The 23,784-nt window shown below is 34.5% G+C and overlaps 1 protein-coding gene across 1 annotated transcript in view; it reads right to left on the bottom strand.

The window, feature by feature from the left end:
• Positions 1-16,005, bottom strand: part of LOC128651951 (protein-lysine methyltransferase METTL21E-like) — a 187,814-nt gene extending 171,809 nt beyond the window's left edge. The window contains exon 1 of the mRNA XM_053704912.1: positions 15,853-16,005. The gene's annotated coding sequence lies outside the window, so the exon portion shown is untranslated. The remainder of the gene's footprint in view (positions 1-15,852) is intronic.
• Between the last annotated feature and the right edge of the window lie 7,779 nt (positions 16,006-23,784).

Genomic DNA, 23,784 nt, shown 5'->3' with positions numbered 1-23,784 from the left:
TAGTCTTGACAAGAATACCAAGTTATGGAGTCTCAAATCTGGAACAGCCAGCCCTCCTGATTCCTTTGTCAAAAAAAGTTTATTCAAGGAGATTCTTGGACTTTTATTTTGCCAAATAAAACGACAAAGTGCTGTATTGATCTCACTTAGATCCTTTGTCTTAAGTAAGACCGGAGTTTTCTGAAGGACATACAACAACTTTGGTAACAGGATCATCTTAAATAAGGCAACTCTCCCAGATAAAGAGAGTGGAAAATTCTGCCAGTTTTTCATGCATCCTTTCATCTTCTCTAAGACTGGTGTGATATTAAGATTGTACCATAATGCTGGGTTGAGAGAGATGTAGATACCTAGATATCTGAAAGCTTTGGTTACTGGCTGGAAAGGAATATTAGAAAGAGAGTCCAAATCTTTCTTTAGCCACATGATCTCTGATTTAAAGGCATTGACTCTATAGCCAGAAAAAGAGCCAAAATGATCGATAATAGAGAAGAGTTTAGGAAAGTTGGTATTAGAGTTAGATAGAAATAGCAGGATGTCATCCTCATATAAGGCTACTTTCAACTCAGCTTGTTTAATCCTAATCCCCTCTAGTTGGTGTCTAATCATGATAGCCAAGGGCTCGATCACAATATCAAATAGGAGTGGTGAAAGAGGACACCCCTGGCGTGTTCCCCGGCCCAGAGTTATCCCCAACGACTCTAAGTTGTTAAAGGGACAGTCTAGGCCAAAATAAACTTTCATGATTCAGATAGAGCATGTAATTTTAAACAATTTTCCAATTTACTTTTACCAATTTTGCTTTGTTCTCTTGGTATTCTTAGTTGAAAGCTTAACCTAGGAGGTTCATATGCTAATTTCTTAGACCTTGAAGCCCACCTCTTTCAGATTGCATTTTAACAGTTTTTCACCACTAGAGGGTGTTAGTTCACATATTTCATATAGATAACACTGTGCTCGTGCACGTGAAGTAATCTGGGAGCAGGCACTGATTGGCTAGACTGCAAGTCTGTCAAAAGAACTGAAAAAAGGGGCAGTTTGCAAAGGCTTAGATACAAGATAATCACAGAGGTTAAAAGTATATTATTATAACTGTGTTGGTTATGCAAAACTGGGAAATGGGTAATAAAGGGATTATCTATCTTTTAAAACCATAAAAATTCTGGTGTAGACTGTCCCTTTAACGATCAATTTTGTAAAAGGATTATGATGTATTCTTTTAATAAATTCAACAAAATTGTCTTTAAAGCCAAAATGGGTTAACGATGTTACTATGTGGTCGTGATGCACTGAGTCAAAGGCTTTTTCAGCGTCGATTGAAATAATCGCAGCATCTGACTCACCAGTTTCATTTGCTAAGCCTTGATTATCTAATGAATTAAAATAATCAACCGTTAGATATAATTTACTGATTTTGGCTGCCGAATTTCTGTTATGAAGAAATCCCGCTTGATCTTTATGAATAATGATAGGTAATACTGACTCAGAGGTTTTAGAGGTAAATATAAGATTAATTTAGTTTCAATTGATGTGCTTCACAACCTTCACAGTTCGCTCGATTGCATTTGAAAAAACCTACACTTTTTTGTTCCGACCAATTTGGATGCTAATAAATTAGTAAAAATTTAGTTTTTCTTAAAAATAAAATTTGATTGTCCTTCAATATGTTTTTTTAAAAGTGGGTCTTGTTCCAATATGGGCCAATGTTTTTTTTTTATTTGCTTAATTTCTGGAACGGCCTCATTGAATGTAGTGATGAAGCCTATTTTTGTATATGACCTTTCAATCTTTTCATTATTTTTGTTTGTTTTTATTTTCATTTTTATTGTTACTCTCAATGGTATTATCTGGATGTTGCAGCGCTATATACAAATATACCACACAAGTTTGGAGTAAATACCATCAAAAAGATTCTGAAAAGTAGTGATCTCACAGAACAACATCAAACCATTTTCATTTTTATTGTTACTCTCAGTGGTATTATCTGTCAGTTTTCCTGTGTTCTTTTTCAGTAGACTAGCTCTATCCATCTTTTTGACTCTATGGTATGCTTTATTTAACAGTTTAGGGGGGTATTTATTTTTGCTAAATTTTGATTTAAGAGTTTGGGCCTCTTGTTAAAAATCTTCCAACCTTGAGCAATTTCTACGAATCCTTTTAAATTGCCCAAAGGGAATATTGCGTAGCCACGGTTGGAAATGTACACTGTCTGCCCTAAGGTACTCGTTGCTATCAGTCTGTTTACTATAGAGTTTTGTATAGATATTGTATTTTTCATGGCAAAGAATCAAGTCTAAATATTTTATTTTTAACTCAGAGGTTTTAGAGGTAAATTTAAGATTCATTTAGTTTGAATTGATGTGCTTCACAAACTCCTCTAGTAGTTTATTGTCCCCTTTCCATTTTATGGAGAAAATCAAATGGGAGGAAGGATATAAATGGGTGACATTGGATGTTGCAGCGCTATATACAAATATACCACGCAAGCTTGGAGTAAATAACATCAAAAAGTTTCTGAAAAGTAGCGATCTCACAGAACAACATCAAACCTTTTTGATAGAGGCTGTGCAATTCTATATGTTTAAAGATAAATTCTATCTACAGAAAGAAGGTATGGCCATGGGCACTACCATGGCCCCCAGCTACGCAAATTTATATATGGGGAACAAGACCCACTTTTGAAAAAACATTTTGAGGGACAACCAAATTTTATTTTTAAGAAAAACAAAAATGTGAAGAATTTATTAGCCCCAAGTAGGCTTAAACAACCAAAAGGTAACACAAATTGGTTGGAACAAAAAAGTGTAGGTTTTTTTCAAATGCAATCGAGCTAACTGTGAAGGTTGTATACATGCCTATAATAGAAATAAACCAACAAAATCGGTCACTTCAAACACAAATGATAAAATTTGTAAGATAAACTCCCTTACCAACTGTAAAACTAAATATATAGTCTATTTACTTGAATGCAGCTGCAAACTGCAATATATTGGTAGATCAAAAAGACCTTACAAAGTGAGACTTTTAGAACATATAAAAAAACATTAAAAATGGAGAAAAAGGACACAGTTTGTCCAATCATTTTAGAAAGGTTCATGGACAAGATCCTAGTTGTCTAAAAGGTACTGTTTTGGAATGTGTATCTCCCCCCCAAAATAGAGGTAATCGCATGTTAAAACTAAGACAAAGAGAGACGTTCTGGATTCATTTTATGAATACATTACAAACAGAATGTCTAAATATCAATATCGATATTGTAGCATACCTATAAGAAGATCCTACACTTGTATGATCGCCTCCCTTTCCTGTATATGTATTTGTTTTTGTCTTTGCTCTTCCGTCTTTTTGGTTTCTCTGTTTCTAACTACCAATACACACATACTCTAATAGCGTAGTTTCAACAAAATTCTTCCCCTCCTTTCTTTTGCTTGTACAGATAATTTTTGGTTGTATATGAGTAATGAGATCTATACATAATATGTGTCATTTTTTTATGTATAATTTTGGGGGACCATGTACAAACATACATTTATGCACTTATGGTATATATGCTAGATTGTAAGTTCCCACAGGAATAAGGCCCTCAATCCCTCCTGTATGTGTTTGTAAATTTTGTCCTGTATTTTACAAGTCTTGTATTGTTTTATTTAAATGAATTGTATCCATGGACAGCGCTGCGGAATATGTTGGCGCTTAATAAATAAAGTATAATAATAATAATAATATGCCCACTCCTAAACTTTAATTGGTATTATATTTCCCGGTCGCCCATTTGTTTTAAATATGCATGCGCTATAATCTGGGTAGTAATTTTAAAGAAGTACCTATGCACCCAAGACTAATATCATTTGTAATAATTTATATTTAATTTTATCTCTTCACTGTGTATTTTTCAAAAAGGAAAACGGACAATTGTGCAATTATCAATATTATTTTTATAAAGTACTGCTTTTAGGTGGTTTCTATATATTTATATGTTTTTTTTTAAATATATGTTTAAAACCACAGTAGCCAATCATGAGCAGATACGCCATGACACATGCCCACCGTACCTTTAAAGCTAGTTAGTTTACACATGCCAGGTTCATTGACAAGTCCTATCACCTCTGAGGAAGAAGATTTTCATCTTTGAAACGCGTCAGGTTGATACGGTGGGACTCCTGGCTACTGGAATTATTTTTTATACTGTATACATTTTATACATAGTTTCTACCCAGCAGTTTGCTTTTTGCGTGAGTGCAGAGAGACTATTTATTTGCCATAAGACCAGATTTTATGTTATGTGATGTTTTCATACCTCATACCTGATTGAGGTTAAAGAATGTGAGTAAGATTCTCCTGTCAGTTTGTGTTTAATGTGTTTATTAAACTGAATTATGCTATATTCCGCTTCTGATGTTTTCTTGTATTCGAGACGTAAGGGATGCTTGAATTCCAAAAGAACACTCTGACAGTGATGTCATCATTATTCAAACGACGCAGGCGAATACCCCTCCTCTCAAGTGCCGTTTCCTATCCGATTGAGGGTTTGTCCAGGAGTCGTGAGGGTCATTTGAAAAACAGGAGAATCCTCTGACAGTGACGTCATTACTATCCGAATGACATGGGTGAAATACCCCCTCTTCTCAAGTGCCGTGCCTTACCTCATTTGATTGAGGGTCTGTCCATAAGTAGACTGACTCCCCTTCCTGGATTCCTTTATCAAGTGAACAATTATTGGACATTTTATTTCAGCATCTCGCTGTATATATGTTTATCTTATTTAGGTGTAATTGTGTAGTGTTTCTATAGCGCTGTGTTTACCTCTCTTTACTCTATGAATTTTCCTTTTTAAGACACAGGATTGGTCTTACACAATTAGCAGCTTATGAAATACTGCATATTTCGTAAAATACACCATCAGGTTTAGAGAATTGGAGTTGGTGTTTTTCTATTACTATCCATCATTATTCACCATATTCGCCTATATTATAAAATATCTGCTTATAGCATAGAAGTATTCCATTGCGCCACCATAAGATCACTTCTGTTGGGAATTTTGCATCCTTCCAGGATTGTTCCTTTTTTGCGCTTGTTTATAAAATATATAAACACACACATTAAAACCCTTTCAAATCAAATACCTTGTCATATACCATATACCTTTTAACACTTACAAAATGTTTTTATTAATATTTATGTAATTTTTTTTTTTTACCAGAAACTGTAAATGTGAGTGTACCACTTTATTTAAATGTATTTAAAACATGGCATCTTAGCAGATATTTTTTTTCTGTGTTAAAACCATTCCTCAAATTGTAACTGCTTACATCATCTATGTTTTGAGCTAGAGGTGAACATAAAATGTGTGGTTACTATTCATCGTTCATTGGGGAATTCTACAATAACAGATATATTAAAGATAACATAAAAATAATGTAGCAAAGAGTGATCCACTCATCTACACCTGTTAGGCCCTGATATTCAAAACCTTTACACTCAGGAGAGATATTCTAAAATGGCCCTCCAGCACTGTGAGATCCCTAGTGAAATAGTCAAAAGGCAGATTTTGATTTACTTCTACAACAGGCATTCCCTGCATTTCTCTATGAGAAGGAGAGACAAGCCCAGTGCAATATAGCACTGCATAATATGACAGTTCTGCTGTATTTACACTTTGTGCTTTATTTTTTTATATCACTTTCTGCTTCAGATTAAATTTTATTACATTTAAACTTTGCACTTTCTATTTTGTATTTTATTTTATTTAGGACTGTGATTTTACATTATTATGCCTTCACAGTTTATGTGTATTTTTAATTCATTAGGCTCATGCTTGGTATATATAAATATTTAGTTTATATATACCAAGTTCCAAAACATATGGGGGCCCAAGTTTGCTGAACCCTGATCTGTATGACACACATGAACTAACGTCCTCTAGCTGTGAAAAACTGTCAAATGCATTCAGATAAGAGGCGGCCTTCAAGGGTTTAGAAATTAGCATATGAGCCTTCCTAGTTTAAGCCTTCAGCTAAGAATACCAAGAGAACAAAGCAAATTTTATGATAAAAGTAAATTGGAAAGTTGTTTAAAATAACATGCCCTATCTGAATCATTAAAGTTTAATTTGGACTTTACTGTCCCTTTAAGGGCAGTACTTAAACCACTAATAGCATCACACATTACATCATAAATTATATAAAGAATGGTATCACTTTTTGGAACAAATGTACATAACCAATTCCATTACTGGTAAACACATATATTACATTGAGAACAAAGAACAATGTTTTTCTGGTGCTTTATATTATATCCAGCGTATTGATAATAATTCTACCAAAATGGCATGTCATCACTGTTAGCACTACGTACTCATTACCATGCAGCAAGATTCAAAATAAACATGTCCTTACTCACTTGCCTTAGACAGTGTTACCAGATACTAAGATTGCACCATACCAGGGATACTGATCAGCAATATGCACTAACAAGCACTTAAGAAATGACAAATGGCACAACATTCTATACATATTCTGTATCTGTTATCACTGACACTGCAACCAGACACCAAACTGCTGCATTGCCATTGTGACAAATCAGTATTACAAAATACCTGTTTTATAATTGAGACCATTCAGTTGGTACATAATATATTTATTAAGAATTAATGTGAAAGTGTGTTTCATAATAATGGGCTACAGAGAAAGAAGGCAATCACAAAAAAATGTAGATCTACTAGTAAAAAGGTAGAGATCTACTGATAGACCTCAATCTACCATTCGGACACTCATGAAGTAAAAAACATTTTCAAATATTTTGTATACACAAACAATCTTCCCTGGAGATGTTAAAGCCTTAATTATTAAATTACATAGATGTAAAATATTTAGATCTCCAAATTAAAAACAAAAGAGCTATATATTAGTATATGTCATATGGAGCATATTATCATATAAAGATTATTTTCATAATACAAAATCAATTTGTTGCAGACAATTAATGACAAGCAGGGGATAGGGGATATAATTCAAAAATCCTAAATAAGGCATGTAATGAAGCTGACATACTATCCAGAGATGATTTATTGATATACAAAGTGAAACAATTGATCATGTCCCTGTATCGGAAAGAGGAGGTGATAGGGAGGAAAAATTATGTCTCAGAGAAGTGTTCTGGATATTTACATTGAATACTTCTATACCATTTGGGTTAAACTTCAGAAGCGACATAGATTTATGTGTTTAATCTTTGGGACTGTAATAACATGTATTTTTCTAAAGTAGAATATATACAGTTGTGCTCATAAGTTTACATACCCTGGCAGAATTTATGATTTCTTGGCCATTTTTCAGAGAATATGAATGATAACACAAAAACTTTTCTTTCACTCATGGTTAGTGTTTGGCTGAAGCCATTTATTATCAATCAACTGTGTTTACTCTTTTTAAATCATAATGACAACAGAAACTACCCAAATGATCCTGACACAAAGGGGTTTCAATGGCTATTAAATTTAACCATCCTCACCTGTGATCTGTTTACTTGTAATAAGTGTGTGTATAAAAGGTCAATGAGTTTTTGGACTCCTGATAGACCCTTGCATCTTTCATCCAGTGCTGCACTGAGGTTTCTGGATTCTGAGTCATGGGAAAAGCAAAAGATTTTGTCAAAGGATCTGCTGGAAAAGGTAGTTGAACTGTATAAAACAGGAAAGGGATATAAAAAGATATCCAAGGAATTGAGAATGCCAATCAGCAGTGTTCAAATTCTAATCAAGAAGTGGAAAATGAGTTGTTCTGTTGAAACCAAACCACGGTCAGGTAGACCAACTAAAATTTCAGCCACAACTGCCAGAAAAATTGTTCAGAATGCAAAGAAAAAAAACACAAATAACTTCAGGTAAAATACAGGACTCTCTGAAACATGTGGTGTGGCTGTTTCAAGATGCACAATAAGGAGGCACTTGAAGAAAGATGGGCTGCATGGTCGAGTTGCCAGAAGAAAACCATTGCTACACAAATGCCACAAAGTATCCCGCTTACAATACGCCAAACAGCACAGAGACAAGCCTCAAACCTTCTGGCCCAAAGTCATTTGGAGTGATGAGACCAAAATTGAGCTTTTTGGCCACAATCATAAACGCTACATTTGGAGAGGAGTCAACAAGGCCTATGATGAAAGGTACACTATTCCTACTGTGAAACACGGAGGTGGATTGCTGATATTTTGGGGATGTGTGGGTTACAAAGGCACATGAAATTTGGTCAGAATTGATGGCATGATGAATGCAGTATCTTATCAAAAAATACTGGAGGAAAATTTGCATTCATCAGCCCGGAAGCTGCGCATGGGACGTACTTGGACATTCCAACATGACAATGATCCTAAACACAAGGCCAAGTCGACCTGTCATTGGCTACAGCAGAATAAAGTGAAGGTTCCGGAGTGGCCATCTCAGTCCTGACCTCAATATCTGGGGAGATCTCAAACGTGCAGTTCATGCAAGACAGCCCAAGAATTTACAGGAACTGGAGGCTTTTTGCCAGAAAGAATGGGCAGCATTACCATCTGAGAAGATAAACAGCCTCATCCACAAATACCACAAAAAACTTCAAGCTGTCATTGACGTTAAAGGGGGCAATACACAATATTAAGAACGGGTGTATGTAATCTTTTGAACAGGGTCATTTGGGTAGTTTCTGTTGTCATTATGATTTAAAAAGAGTAAACACAGTTGATTGATAATAAATGGCTTTAACCAGACACTAACCATAAGTGAAAGAAAAGTTTTTGTGTTATAATTCATATTTTTTGAAAAATGGCCAAGAAATCATAAATTCTGCCAGGGTATGTAAACTTATGAGCACAACTGTATACCATTTGGTTATTGAATCCAGTCACATATATGTACTATTCCACTTTGGATAAATACTTTGTGTACTACATATATATTTTTAATTGCTGAGTATAATGAGGACATTCTATACTGTGAGTATATGGCTTTAAAAATTAAGTACTTAAGGAACAGAGGAGGCTGGGAATCCTGTGAGCAGTGAACAAGTGCTGTTGGAGCACAAAACATGTCTGCTGCACGGAGTCCAGCAGTCCTCATTTACTGTGCGCTAGTGTCTGAATATCTTTGCTGTTTGTAGAAGATTGATACTTACATTATCTGCTTTTAACAAATATATGGAATAAAATTTGAGACTTTTTTACCCTAGGAGTGCCCGAATATCCTTTTGTACTTTTGCATTTTGTGAGCACTGTGGACTGACAGTGCCTTTTCGTGGAGCATTCCTAGTAAGAAAATAAGAACGTGTGACGTCACCACCCACACTCTATTGTGCCGCTGAAGCGTGCAGGGCTACACTGGGTAAGGCAGAGAACAACGCTACAAACAGTGTCTTGGAGGATTATATATGTATATATGTCTGTAAATAAATATATACACATTAAAATACATATGTACACACATATAAATATATACATATATATATATACATACATATATATATATATATATATACACACACATACACATACGTAAAAACATTGTTAGACGTGTATATGTATGTATGTCAATGTTAAAGCCCTTGCCTGTCTTTTTTCTCTCTAACACCTGAGACCTCATATGTTTGAGCCCTTATAACATTTGGGTGCAATATTTCTTTTGAATAATTTTTATTAGATGGTGTTATTATGACTGTAACTGTACTTTGTAATGTATTTTTGATGTGTTTTGTGATACTTTTTTGTTTTGCGAAACACTTAAAGGGACACTGAACCCAATTTTTTTCTTTCATGATTCAGATAGAGCATTACATTTTAAGCAACTTTCTATTTTTTCTTCGTTCTCTTGCTATCTTTATTTTAAAAGTAGGAATGTAAATCTTAGCAGCCAGCCCATTTTAGGTTCAGCACCATGGATAGCGCTTGTTTATTGGAGGCTTACATTTACCCACCTATAAGCAAGCATAACCCAGGTTCCTAACTAAAAATGGGCCGGCTCCTATGCATCACATTCCTGCTTTTTGGTTGCTGCACATCGAAGCCTCGTGTGATTGGCTCACCCATGTGCATTGATTTTTTTTTCAACTAAGGATATCTAAAAAATGAAGCAAAATAAATAATAGAAGTAAATTGTAATGTTGTTTACATTTGTATTCTCTATCTGAATCATGAAAAAAAGATTTTGGGTTTAGTGGCCCTTTAATAGGAAGTGGGAGTAAACTGTTTAGGGGGAATAAACATCTGATACTCACTGTCATCTGCATGTAATAATGTCTTCACATACAGTGCACTCTTAATTGTGTACAATGGTTTTGCTTTCTATAAATATAATCATACATGATAATCTGCACAGAAAGTCTAACCAGTTGCCTGCATCAAATATGTAAAGTGCATATTACCTGCTGTGACCAAATGCACTAACAACTGTAGTTAAAAATAAATTATTTAGTTAAAAATAAAATGTAACCATTAAAAAAATAGTTTTTCTTATTTGTACCAGGGTCATAAAATTATTTGTGTTTAAGATGTCAGAGAATTAGAATATGAAGATAATACTGTATATACCGAATAAATAACAATGTTTAATATGTGCATATAAAGTAGATGACCAACATAATTCCTTAAAAAGGCACATTACCAGACAGATATTTACTATTAAAGTGAATTAATGATTTACTTACAACCAAGATTTTGGGTACATGCGCACACACAGGGCTTTTTATTAGTTCAGCTTTCATGAGAATATTCATTTTGTTAAACATACAATGCAAAAGGGTTATACCAGGGCTGAAAAACTAAATGACCTATGTAACTGATACCCTACTGCCATAGTAACAGCACAGAAAACACTGCTGACTCTTCCTATTGCTTAGACTAAGCTGACAGATATAGATGCTAATAGTATTTGCTGATGACTAGGCAATTAGCATTACACTTTTGTAAGTCTGTTTGTAACTGAACTGCTTAGGCATTCATAATGAATACATAGCTTATGGCAGAAAGTCTGAAAAGTGATATTGGTTATAATATTATTAGAAATTGTGTCTTTCAAAATTGTACGTACATCAATAAGTGAATCATGCAGTCTAAATGGTATCAATATAACTGTCTTTATAAAGAGACGGTAAAAAATGTGTAAATGTAAATGTGTTTAATCACTGTAGTAAATAAGGATTGCCAAATTTAGACTTGTACATTTGGATATGGACAAGTGTAAAACATTTAAAAAAAACAAAACAAAAAAAACTATTTTTTTATTTGTTGCATTCAACTGAAAATAATAAACATGCAGTCCATTTAATGAAGGGACAAAAAATGTTTGACTTGTTCATGCAGTTAAAACTGTAACACTAAAGGTGGGATATTTACATATTCAGTAATAATCCAGCATTGTCATTGTCAGTTATTTGATTCATTCATCAGTTTATAAGTACTAAAACTTCATCTTTGTTCATGGCCAGTCCTGATCCCAAAAATATTTAGTTAAAAAAAAAGAATGTGAAAGTCAAGAAATATCACCAGCCTTTGTAGTGGATATTGTACTATTTTTATATAAGGCTATAAACTGCCTTAAAGTATTTTTGTCTCAGTGTAGGTGAGATTCTCTATTGTATATAGTGAGCGTATTGCAATAATGGAATGAACTAAAAATTGGTCTTATTCCATATGTGCTGTACAATACGCTGTTAACAAGAGATTTTAATCTACCCAATATGATTAGCGTGCTGCCTTAGTATTGACACAGTGTACCCATGTCACTGTTAGAGATATAAGGAAAAAGAACAATCAATAATGGTTATAAGGCGCTCTGCTATAGTCACTTTTTTCCAAAACACAGTATGTGAAAGTTCTTCATAAACTAAAACAGTTCTTAAAAAATAGCTGTATGCTGTTATTATGAATTTCTTTTGTTGATAACTCCTTCAATTTGTATAATGAAGTAAGGCATTCCTGCTTACCAGCTCAAACCTCAATCTTCTGAGGTAAGGTTTCTGCTCTGCGTGATTTAAAGATGTTTTTGTTTTTCAACCCCAGTATGGTATCCTTTAGGTTTCTTGGTCCACTTTATTTCCCTTTTTGTTGGAAATAGTCTTTGTATTCAATGGTAATCCTGGACTCTCTGCTGTTCTTTCATGTGCTGGTGAGAATCTTTTCTCCCCTCTGGTGTGTAAGGAGCGATTGGCCCAGGTTCCCTCATCAACGTTGTTTCCGTTTGCCATAAAGGACATGTTTCCTTATTTTCCTTAAGATGAGCAGGATAAATGTAAAATATAAACTCTTTACATGCATTGTTATTATATTTGGAGTCACTTCCACAGCAATGGTTTCAATAGGAATCTGCTGCTGGTCGTGCTTCCCACTTGCTCATACACTGAATGCAAGATTGAGGTTTGAGCTTGTAAGCAGGAATGCCTTACTTCATTATACAAATTGAAGGAGTTATCAACAAAAGAAATTCATAATAACAGCATACAGCTATCTTTTAAGAACTGTTTTATTTTATGAAGAACTTTCACATACTGTGTTTTGGACACAAAAAAGTGACTATAGCAGAACGCCTTATAACCATTATTGATTGCTCTTTTTCCTTACATATATGCGCATGTATACACATTAATAAATATGTATATATACTTTGGAGCCCTTTCCAATCAAATACCTGAAAACAATAACAATTATTTTTAATTAATAATAAATAACGTGTTTTAGTGTGTATTTATTGTAAATATTTTACATTTAAATGTTCTTCACATTGGGAATGGTAATGTTTCTTAACTTAAATGAGGAATCTGGCAAAGGTAGTAAGGTACTCTATATTATATATTTTTTTTCTCTTAATTTGGAGCAGACAGTATGTCCATGCACCTTTAGATATACAATATATTCTTTAAATATATAGAACTTTCTAGGTGTACAATGTAGGGTATACAGCTGGTGAAGATAGATAGATAGATAGCTATAGATAGATATAGATAGATAAAAAAAATACATAAGGTAAATATACATAATTTATGTCAGGTATAGCACACTTGGTCGGGTTAGTGCACAAGCAATAGGTGTTAGTTTATTCTCTTTGCACTCTCCATTGAAGTCTATTAGAATAAGTTAACATGGTTGTAATGCTGTTCTCATGCACAATCCAAAATAACAAATTCTGTTTTACTGTTTTTGAAAACCAGACATTGTGTTAGAGTTTGCTGCGTTCAAAAACATGAGTGGAATTTTGGCAATCCATTGTTTTTTTCACTCTAGTATTATCTAACATGAATTTTAAAGTGGGCCCTCATAGAAATCAAGTTATCTAAGAAAAATGTGGCATTTGGGGAAGATGAATCAATGCTAAAGAAAATGTTTGAAATACTTAAGAAATAATGTTGTTTTTTTCTTTGTTTTTTTGGTACATTTAATTGACTTTCTGCTACTGCAAGCCAAATGTTATTCTGCAGTAGTGCTCAGTGTACTAGGTAAGCAAGCTGTGATTTGTTTAAAGGGCCATAATACCCAAATTTTTAAACACTTGAAAGTGATGCAGCATTTTACACAGAACTTACTCTGCTGAGCTGAGGAAATTGTGAGGTAAAATATCTTCCTTTTTTACAGAGATGCTCAGGTGATATTTTCCTGTCAGCTTCTTACAGTTATACTGCATCAGTTTCAAGTCATTTATTTAGCATATGAGTATTATGTCCCTTTAAGTGTAATGAGGGCAAAATAGCTAAAAAAAAAGCTTCTGCACAGGAGTGTGAAATAGGTCAGCAGCAAAAGTGGTGAATACAAAGTATTTTATACTGTATGTTAATTTAATACAAAACATTACATGGTGACACACAGAAGGAAGATGAAACATTTAAAAAAAATATAAAAGTGCACAAACTAATCAATTGCAAATTATTCAGTTGAAGCCTTAATATGTAGTGTGAGTTACTTTCTACAGATATAAAGCTGCAATGTGAAGGTGCTACCCACCCCCACTCAAATTCTAAAGTAACTGTATTTTATTCCTATTTTTTTTTTTCATTTATACCACTATGGCAAATTGCTAATGTACTCATTTTAAATTGGTTTTAAATGGATTTGGAAAACAATTAGTTTCTTTAATAAATATGAAATTAAAAGAGGCACGCAAGACAAAATAATCTATCATGCATATGAAAAAAACAGCAGTTTATTAAAAAAAGAAATGTGTTTCCCTATTCATGCTTATCCAGCGCTACGGAATTTTGCAGCACTATACAGTGTCTGAAGAAATGTTTCTGGGGGAGGGGGAAAAAACTCACAAAGGACAACAAAAAAACACATTATTCCTCACAGGATAATTATAATTTTAGCAAAAATCAGTGTACAATTTTAGATTTAGCAATGCAAAAAACCCCACATAGTTTTTCTTATGGACTGTAATGGCTTTTAAATTTAAAAATCTTCAAGAAATCCATGGAAAGCATTTTGCAAGGAATTTCTAATGAATTGGACCCTGTTGTTAGATGGCTGTGGCTGGAGAACAAATTATCTTAACTTTACCTCATTGCTTTAATTTTAAAAAAAAAGTGATATAATTTTATTGTCTAATCTGTATCAAATATTTAGTCAAATAGCCAAAGTTGAATAAAAAAAAGAACAAACAAAACTTTGTATAAATGTAAAAAAACAGAAACATTCTAAACTATGATAAAATTAGAAAGTTAATCCTAGCCTTTCACAAACAGTAGGATTGACTATTGAAGCAAATAAAGGGGACTTTCATTCGCAAAGTATAAGATACTTCACGTAGAAATCTCCTTTATTTGTCTCAACCGATCAGCGATTTGAGCTACTAACAAAGCCCACAGCTAAAAAAATTTTTTGCTAAGAGGTGACATTTTAACCTCTTAGCCAATAGCAGTGCGGTAAATCTGGCTTGGCGCCCATGGGAACCGGATTTACCACACTGCTATTGGCTAAGAGGTAAAAACGTCACCTCTTAGGAATTTTTGTTTTTGCCGTGGCTTTTGTTAGCAGCTCAAATCGCCAATCGGTTGAAACAAATAAAGGAGCTTTCTACATGAAGTATTTTTTACTTCATGATTGAAAGTCCACTTTATTTGTTTTAATAGTAAATCCTACAGCAGAGCACACACTAAAAAATTAATGGTACAAATACACAAAAATCTAAGATATTAAAAATGCATGGGATAGAAATATAATATTACTATTTTATATTCAAATAAAACTGTATAAATAAAATGATATTGCTCTGTATAACTTCAGTTATCTTATTTTGAACTCCTATTTGCACACCATAATTTTCTTAAGGAATCAATTTATTTAAAGGGACACTGAACCCAATTTTTTTCTTTTGTGATTCAGATAGAGCATGCAATTTTAAGCAACTTTCTAATTTACTCCTATTATCAAATTTTCTTCATTCTCTTGGTATCTTTATTTGAAAAGCAAGAATGTAAGTTTAGATGCCGGCCTATTTTTGGTGAACAACCTGGGTTGTTCTTGCTGATTGGTTGATAAATTCAACCACCAATAAACAAGTGCTGTCCAGGGGCTGAACCAAAAACTGGCTGGCTCCTTAGTTTAGATGCCTTCTTTTTTAAAATAAAGATAGCAAGAGAACAAAGAAAAATTGATAAAAGGAGAGAATTAGAAAGTTGCTTTAAATTGCATGCTTTATCTGAATCACAAAAGAAAAAATTTGGTTTCAGTGTCCCTTTAATATAGCAATTCAACATTTTACGTAAGTACAGTATCAGGTATCACTTGTTTATTAACGCAAGGACGCAATAATACCATTGAATTGATCACTGCAAAGACAGGTAACAGTTTTGTGTTTCAAGTGTAACAAAAGGTAAAATAAATAAACAATGACATTACCTTCCGTAAGCAGCGCAGTATTAGCACAATGAAACAAATATAACCAAGATATCCTATGGCACTAGTTCCAGTGTTCCCTGTTGGAAAATATTTGGATGCTGGCCTTGATTTCTCCTCTAGAGGCTTGTAGAGAGTGCACCCTCCTAGTGTAAGTTACAGACTGCTAATGTCATGGTTAGGTTTTCCTTACAGGGAAATGCTTTATTAATCCTGACAGCTGCAACTCCAATCCAAACATCTTTCTTGTTAGAACACACCATCTCTGAAAATGACTGACAGAGTTTTTTTTGTGAAGTCAGAACTCATACTGAATATAGCCCAAGATTTTTTTGCTTTAAACTATGCGCATTCCATGCATTAGAAATCCACAAACTGGTACAAAGTAAATAAAAAGGATGGTTATGGTTATTATAAATTCAATACATATATAAATACACACACACATATATATAAATATATATACACACAAACACACACACACACACATATATATATATATGCAAGAATCACAGTAAAATTATTTACTGTATGCTATATTTTATATGTTGTGCTATTCTGATTAAATTCTTTTTTATTTATTATCATACTATTTAAAGGCTACTTAAAGGAATACTAAAGTAAAAATTAAGTTTTTTATGATTTAGACAGAGCTTGCAGACATTCCAGTTTACTTCCATTATCAAAATGAGCACAGTGTTTTATATGCAAACTTTCAGAGGCACCAGCTACTAGTGAGTATGTGCAAAAGTTTACATTGTATATGCATTTGAGGCTGTGATTACCTGATTGCTTTCACATGATACAGAGGGCGGCAAATTGAAGTAAATTTTGAAATTTGTGAGAAAAAATCCACTGCTCATTTAGACTAAGTGTTATTGCATTTTCTTTTTATTATGCACTTGCTGACTACACCATTTTACTGCATTTTGTGGTCCTTTAATTTTCATGATACCGGTGGTCTGAAAAAAATATAGGCTTCCGTATTCAGGCACTAGGAGATGGACTTATCATAAATATAACTCATTAAAGTGTAGTAATAATTGAGAAACAAATTGTGCTATAATGACACTAACAACATAGTGCATGACATTATAGCACAGTCATTTTGTCATTTTAAAGGGACAGTTACAATATAAAATATTTAGTTAAAATAACATTGCAATATACTTTCATTTTTTTCTTTTGCCCTATTTTCATTGAATTTAACACTAAAAATTATGGATTTTCTAATTACCAGAGCTGAAAATGCACACTGCAGACTTCTGAAAGCTAACCCAATGCACTCTATACTAACATAATGATCCTGACTAGCCTTGTCAACTGCAGAATCAAGCCCAGAATGGCTCCTCTAAATTAGTGAAGATTGTCTGTTAAAAAACTAAAGCAGCAAACAAGAAGTTAATTTGTTTTAAAAATGTTTATACTTGGCTGATGTTATTGTCATGAAGTTAGTATAAAATGAATTGTTTTGCAGTTGTTATCTGATAAATCCAATTAGGTATAGATATGTAGCAGAGATAGCCTTGAGAAGTAAACATTATGTAAATATATATATATATAAGTATAAATATATATTTCTTTCATATAGGTGGTGAGAGTCCACAAGCTAGTTACTGAAAGGATATACATTCCTACCAGGAGGGGGGAAAGTTTCCCAAACTTCAAATGCCTATAAATACAGCTCCCACTTCACTCATACCTCAGTTTTAATAACTTTGCCTCCTTAGGAGGAGGTGAAGCATGATGTGCTTGATTTCTTCAGTTAAAGACGCTTATAAGCATATTGAAGCCTAGTTCCTCTCTAAGTACAGTGTTTGTCTGAGGGATGTCAAGGGAGTATTGCCTGATGATACCATATTTTCACCTATGGGAAATCTATTCATAAGGCTCTCTGTAAATCGGTTGCAGCGATTCATCTGCTGCCTCCCTTTATAGAACAACAATATATTCTTGTACCATTACCTCTGCTGATATGTTTCAGTACTGGTTTGGCTGTCTGCTATATGTGGATAGGTGTCTAACATGGTAAGTATATACTTTTTATTATATAACACACTTCTAGCTATGGATTGGGCACTTTTTAAGTAAAGTTGTTATACATTGTTTGTATACATGCCTTGAGTCAGTAATTCAGTGCTCTTTTTTAGTGACTTTAATTAGTGGCTAAATTACAGTTAAGGTTTGTAGAGTCTGTGAAACATATAAGGGTCTCTGGGAGCTATAATTTATTTTTTCTAAATCAGGCTTTAGATATCATAACGTTAACTGGAAGGTAACTTTAAAATTATGTTTCAAAAGATTTTAATTTTTTTATGTTACAGCAACTCTTTTCCTTACCTCTGTTTTCAAACTGTTATTTTCAAAATTTGCTTTATGTTATGAGTGATGCATCACCATTTCGCACCGTTTTTTTGGCGCTAAACTTTCCCGCCTTTTAGTAGCAATATAAGTTCTGCCCCAGTTCTTTAAGTGCTCTTAGAAAATGCTAGAGAGCTTTTATGAAGCATTGTTTTTTATAAATCTTCTTTATAATTATTCGCTCTGTTTCCCATTCTCTCAAGCCTGTTATATATGTTATATATAGGAGCATGGATATAAAATTGCAGAATTAATTTATTTTTTTAATTTTCTTTGTTTTTTTGCAATTATGTCTCAAACTGAACCTGCCTCAGATGTTTCCATAGGATTTGAGCTGTCTGAACATGTTTCTGCCAAAGCTAAGTGTGTTTGTTGTAAAAAGACTGATCTAAATTCTTCAGCTGAATTATGTGGCTCTTGTTTTGACAATTTGTTAGATGTAGATAATATATCTATGAGTACAAATGTACCCACTATTATTCCATCTCAGTCTAATGTACAAAGCATCCCTGCAGAAATAAAAAATGTTATTGCTGCAGCTATAGAGAAGGCAATGACTGCTATTCCACCTTAAAATAAACATAAAAGGGTTTTGCATAATTTTCCTAACCCTAGTGAATTAAAGGGACAGTCTACACCAGAATTGTTATTGTTTTAAAAGATAGATAATCCCTTGTTTACCCATTCCCTAGTTTTGCATAACCAACACAGTTATATTAATATATCTTTTACCTCTGTGATTATCTTGTATCTAAGTCTCTGCAGACTGACCCTTTATTTGTTCTTTTGACAGACTTGCAGTTTAACCAATCAGTGATGGCCCCCAGGTAACTTCATGTGCACGAGCACAGTGTTATCTATATCAGTGTTTCTCAACAGCCTGCTGGTGGGCCGCGACCCGACATTGCCTCCAGACACTCGCTCTGAAAGGCCCGCCTTTACACATCTCCTAAATTTTGGACGGGCCTGTCAGAGTGCCACTGCGCATGTCAGTTTGCACACTGTGAGCATGTAGCGGCGGGCGGGCGCACTGTGACCGGGTAGAAGCGGCGGGCGTCATGCAGAGCGTGAAGTATCGGCTCACAGATAAGTAAGCCCACTGACACAAATGACATAATTACGGCCACTGACACCAATGTGTATTTGTAAACTGTGTGTGTGTGTGTGTGTATATATATATATATATATATATATATATATCCCACTGATACCAATGAATTATAAAATATTAACCCACTGTAAACTATATATATATATATATATATATATATATATAGATCCCACTAAATGAATTATCATATAATTAACCCACTGTAATATATATATATATATATTATAATTATATGATAATTCAGTGGTGTGGGATCCATATATAATATATATAAATGGTTTATAGTGGGTTAATTTTATAATTCATTGGTGTCAGTGGGTGAGGGAGGAGAGAGAGAGAAAGAGAGGAAGAGAGGGAGTAGAGAGAGAGAGAGAGGGAGGAGAGAGAGAGAAAGAGGGAGGAGAGAGAGAGAGAGGAGATAGAGAGAGAGAGAGAAAGAAAGAAAGAAAGAAAGAAAGAAAGAAAGAAAGAAAGAAAGAAAGAAAGAGGGGAGGAGGGGAGGAGAGAGAGAAAAAGAGAGAGAGGGGAGGAGAGAGGGGAGAAGAGAGGGAGAGAGAGGGAGAGAGAGAGAGAGAGAGAGAAAGAGAGGGGGGAGAGAGAGAGAAAGAGAGAGGGGAGGAGAGAAAGAGACTGTATACATATATATATTTCTTCCAAACCTACTGCAACCCACTCCCGATGCTTACCGGGCCCTGGACCGGTCCGGCTAAAACTTACCGGGCCTTGAGGTCACTTAGGTTGAGAACCACTGATCTATATGAAAAACATGAACTAACACCCTCTAGTGGTGAAAAACCTGTTAAAATGCATTCTTAAGAGGCAGCCTTCAAGGTCTAAGAAATTATCATATGAACCTCCTAAGTTAAGCTTTCAACTAAGAATACCAAGAGAACAAAGAAAAATTGGTGATAAAAGTAAATTGGAAAATTATTTAAAATTACATGCCCTATCTGAATCATTAAAGTTTTTTTTGGACTAGACTGTCCCTTTAAGTTCTGGCCTTCAGCATACTGATGTGTCCTCTGATGGGGTTTCCTCTGATTTAGACAGATATGGACAAATCTTTTTAAATAAGATAGAATATATTCACTCTCTCTTAAAGGAAGTTTTGTTTACTTTGGGTATTGAGGAGTCTAAACCTCCTAATGATAAAGCTAGTAATTGTCTAAATTCTGTATTTAAGACTACTGTTATTAATCCTGAAGTATTTCCTATTCCAGATGCTTTCTCTAATGTGATTGCTAAATAATGGTCTAAACCTGGTACCTCTTTTAACCCTTCTTCTAGGTTTAAGAAATTGTTTACCTGTGGCTAATTTAGAGCTTTGGGAAACAGTCCCAAAGGTCGATGGGGCTATTTTCACTCTTGCCAAACATACTACTATTCCTATGGAAGACAGTGCTTCTTTTAAGGATCCTTTAGAAAGAATGCTTGAATCTTATCTAAGAAGGGCATATTTACATACTGGCTATATTCTTAGACCAGTTATATCTATGGCTGATGTCGCTGCTGCCTCTACTTTTTGGTTGGACAGTTTAGCACAGCAGTTGTCTTCAGATACTGAATTATCTAACATTATTCTTTAACTTTTATATGCAAGTCATTTTATTTGTGATGCTATATTTGATGTTATGAAGATCAATGTAAAATTTATGTCTTTAGCCATTCTAACTAGAAGAGCTTTATGGCCTAAATCGTGGAATGCTGACAGGGTGTCTAAAACTAGATTATTACCTCTCTCTTTTCAAGGTAAAAATATTTTTTGGTCACAATTGGATTCTATTATCTCCACTGTTACTGGGGGTAAGGGAGTTTTGCTGCCCCAAGACAATAAATCTAATGGTAAATTTAAAGCTCCCAATAATTTTCGTTTCTTTCGACAGAATAGAGAACAGAAAATCACTCCTTCCCCTAAGGCCTCTTGCTCTAATTGGAGACTATCTCCTAATTGGAATAAATCCAAACCTTATAAGAAACCAAATCATGCCCCTAAACCTACATGAAAGTGCAGCCCTCAAGCCAGTTCTTCTGGTAGGGGGCAGACTAAAGCTATTTCAAAGAGTTTGGACAGACTCTGTCCAAACTCAGTGGATTCAGAATATCATTTCTCAGGGGATTTCTCAATAGGATTCAGAATAAGACCTCCCTTGGGAAGATGCTTTCTTACCCATGTACCAAAAAAACCTGGTAAAAGCTCAAGCCTTTCTGAAATGTGTTTCAGATCTAGAACTTTCAGGGGTAATTGTCCCAGTTCCACAGCAGGAACAAGGATTGGGTTTTAATTCAGATCTATTCATTGTACCAAAGAAGGAAGATTCTTTTAGACCAATTTTCAAGATGGTGACTATAAGGACTATTCTGCATTTTGTTCAGCAAGGTCACTTCATGTCCACAATAGACTTACAGGACGCTTACCTTCACATTCCAATTCATCCAGATCACTATTGATTTCTGGGATTCTCTTTTCTAAACAAATATTACCAATTTGTGACTCTTCCATTTGGCCTTGCAAATGGCACCAAGAATATTCTCAAAAGTTCTAGGTGCCCTTCTATCTGCAATCAGAGAGCAGGGTATTGCGGGTGTTTCCTTATTTGGAAGATATCTTGGTACTTGCTCAATCTTTTCATTTAGCAGAATCTCACACAAAACAACTGCTGTTGTTTCTTCAAAAACATGGTTGGAGGATCAATTTAACAAAGAGTTTCTTGATTCCTCAGACAAAGGTCACCTTTTTAGGTTTCCAGATAGATTCAGTGTCCATGACTCTATCCCTAACAGAAAAGAGATGATTAAGATTGGTTTCAGCTTGTCTAAACCTTCAGTCTCTATCATTACCTTCAGTGGCTATGTACATGGAAGTTTTAGGTCTCATGATTGTAGCATTGGAGGCAATCCCTTTTGCTTGTTTTCATATGAGACCTCTACAGCTTTGCATGTTGCACTAATGGTGCATAGATTTTACTCAGATATCAGAACTGATATACTTAAATCCTAACACTCAACTCTCTCTGACTTGGTGTTTAAACCATCACCTTATTGTTCAAGGGGCCTCCTTTGTTTGTCCTACCTGGACTGTGATCACAACAGATTACAAGTCTCACAGGTTGAGGAGCTGTCTGAGGGTCTCTGACAGCACAAGGAATCATTGAGAGGCGAGGTTACCAATGAATATCTTAGAACTCCGTGCTATTTTCAGAGCTCTTCAGGCTTGGCCTCTATTAAAGAGAGAACCATATATATTTGATTTCAAACAGACAATAGCACAACTGTGGCATATGTCAATCATCAAGGGGCGGACTCGCAGTCCCCTAGCAATGAAAGAAGTATCTGTAATACTTTCTTGGGCAGAAAACAACTCTTGTCTAATCACTGCAATTCATATACCAGGTGTAAACAATTGGGAAGCTTATTATCTCAGCCATCAAACTCTACATCCAGGGCAGTGGTCTCTCCATCCAGATGTATTCTATCAGATTGTGCAGATGTGGGGTATACCAGACATAAATCTGATGGACAGACGTCTAAACAAGAAACTTCCCAGATACCTATCCAGGTCCAGGGATACTCAGGCGGAAATGATGGATGCTCTAGAAGTTCCCTGGTTTTACCAACCTGCTTACATTTTTCCACCTATGGTTCTTCTTCCAAGAGTGATCTCAAAGATCATAATGGATCAATCTTATGTGTTTCTAATAGCACCAGCATGGCCTCACAGGTTCTGGTATGTGGACATTGTCCGAATGTCCAGTTGCCAACCTTGGTCATTTCCTCTAAGACAAGACCTTCTGTCTCATGGTCCATTTTTCCATCCGAATCTCAAATCTATCAATTTGAAGGCATGGAAATTGAATGCTAAGTCCTTACTCATAGAGGCTTGTAAGCCTGATACAGGCTCGTAAGCCTGTTTCAAGGAAAATATATCACAAAGTTTGGAACACTTTTATTTCATGGTGTTCCACTCATGATTATTCTTGGCATTCTAATATAATTCCTAGGATTCTTCAGTTTCCTCAGGATGGTTTGGATAAAGGTTTGTCTGCCAACACATTCAAAGGACAAATCTCTGCTCTTTCTGTTTTATTTCACAGAAAGATTGCTAATCTTCCTGATGTTCACTGTTTAGTACAGGCTTTGACTCATTTCAAACCTGTTATTAAATCTACCTCTCCTTCTTGAAGTCTAAATTTGGTATTAAAGACTTTGCAGGCTCCTCCTTTTGTGCCTATGCATTCTTTAGACATTAAACTACTTTCTTCTAATTTCTCTTGGCTATATCTTCTGCTAGAAGAGTTTCTGAATTGTTTGCTCTCTCTTGTGAGTCTCCTTATCTGATTTTGCATCAAGATAAAGCATTTTTGCTTATAGTTGTGAATTCTAACAACATTAATAGAGAAATTATTGTTCCTTCCTTTTGTCCCAATCCTAAGAAAACTCTTAAAAGATCTTTACATTCTTTGGAT

Source organism: Bombina bombina, chromosome 3, assembly GCF_027579735.1.
Source record: "Bombina bombina isolate aBomBom1 chromosome 3, aBomBom1.pri, whole genome shotgun sequence".
In the NCBI taxonomy this organism is placed as follows: Eukaryota; Metazoa; Chordata; class Amphibia; order Anura; family Bombinatoridae; genus Bombina; species Bombina bombina.
The sequence above is the reverse complement of the archived record's forward strand: the minus strand, read 5'-3'. Positions and strand labels throughout refer to the sequence as shown.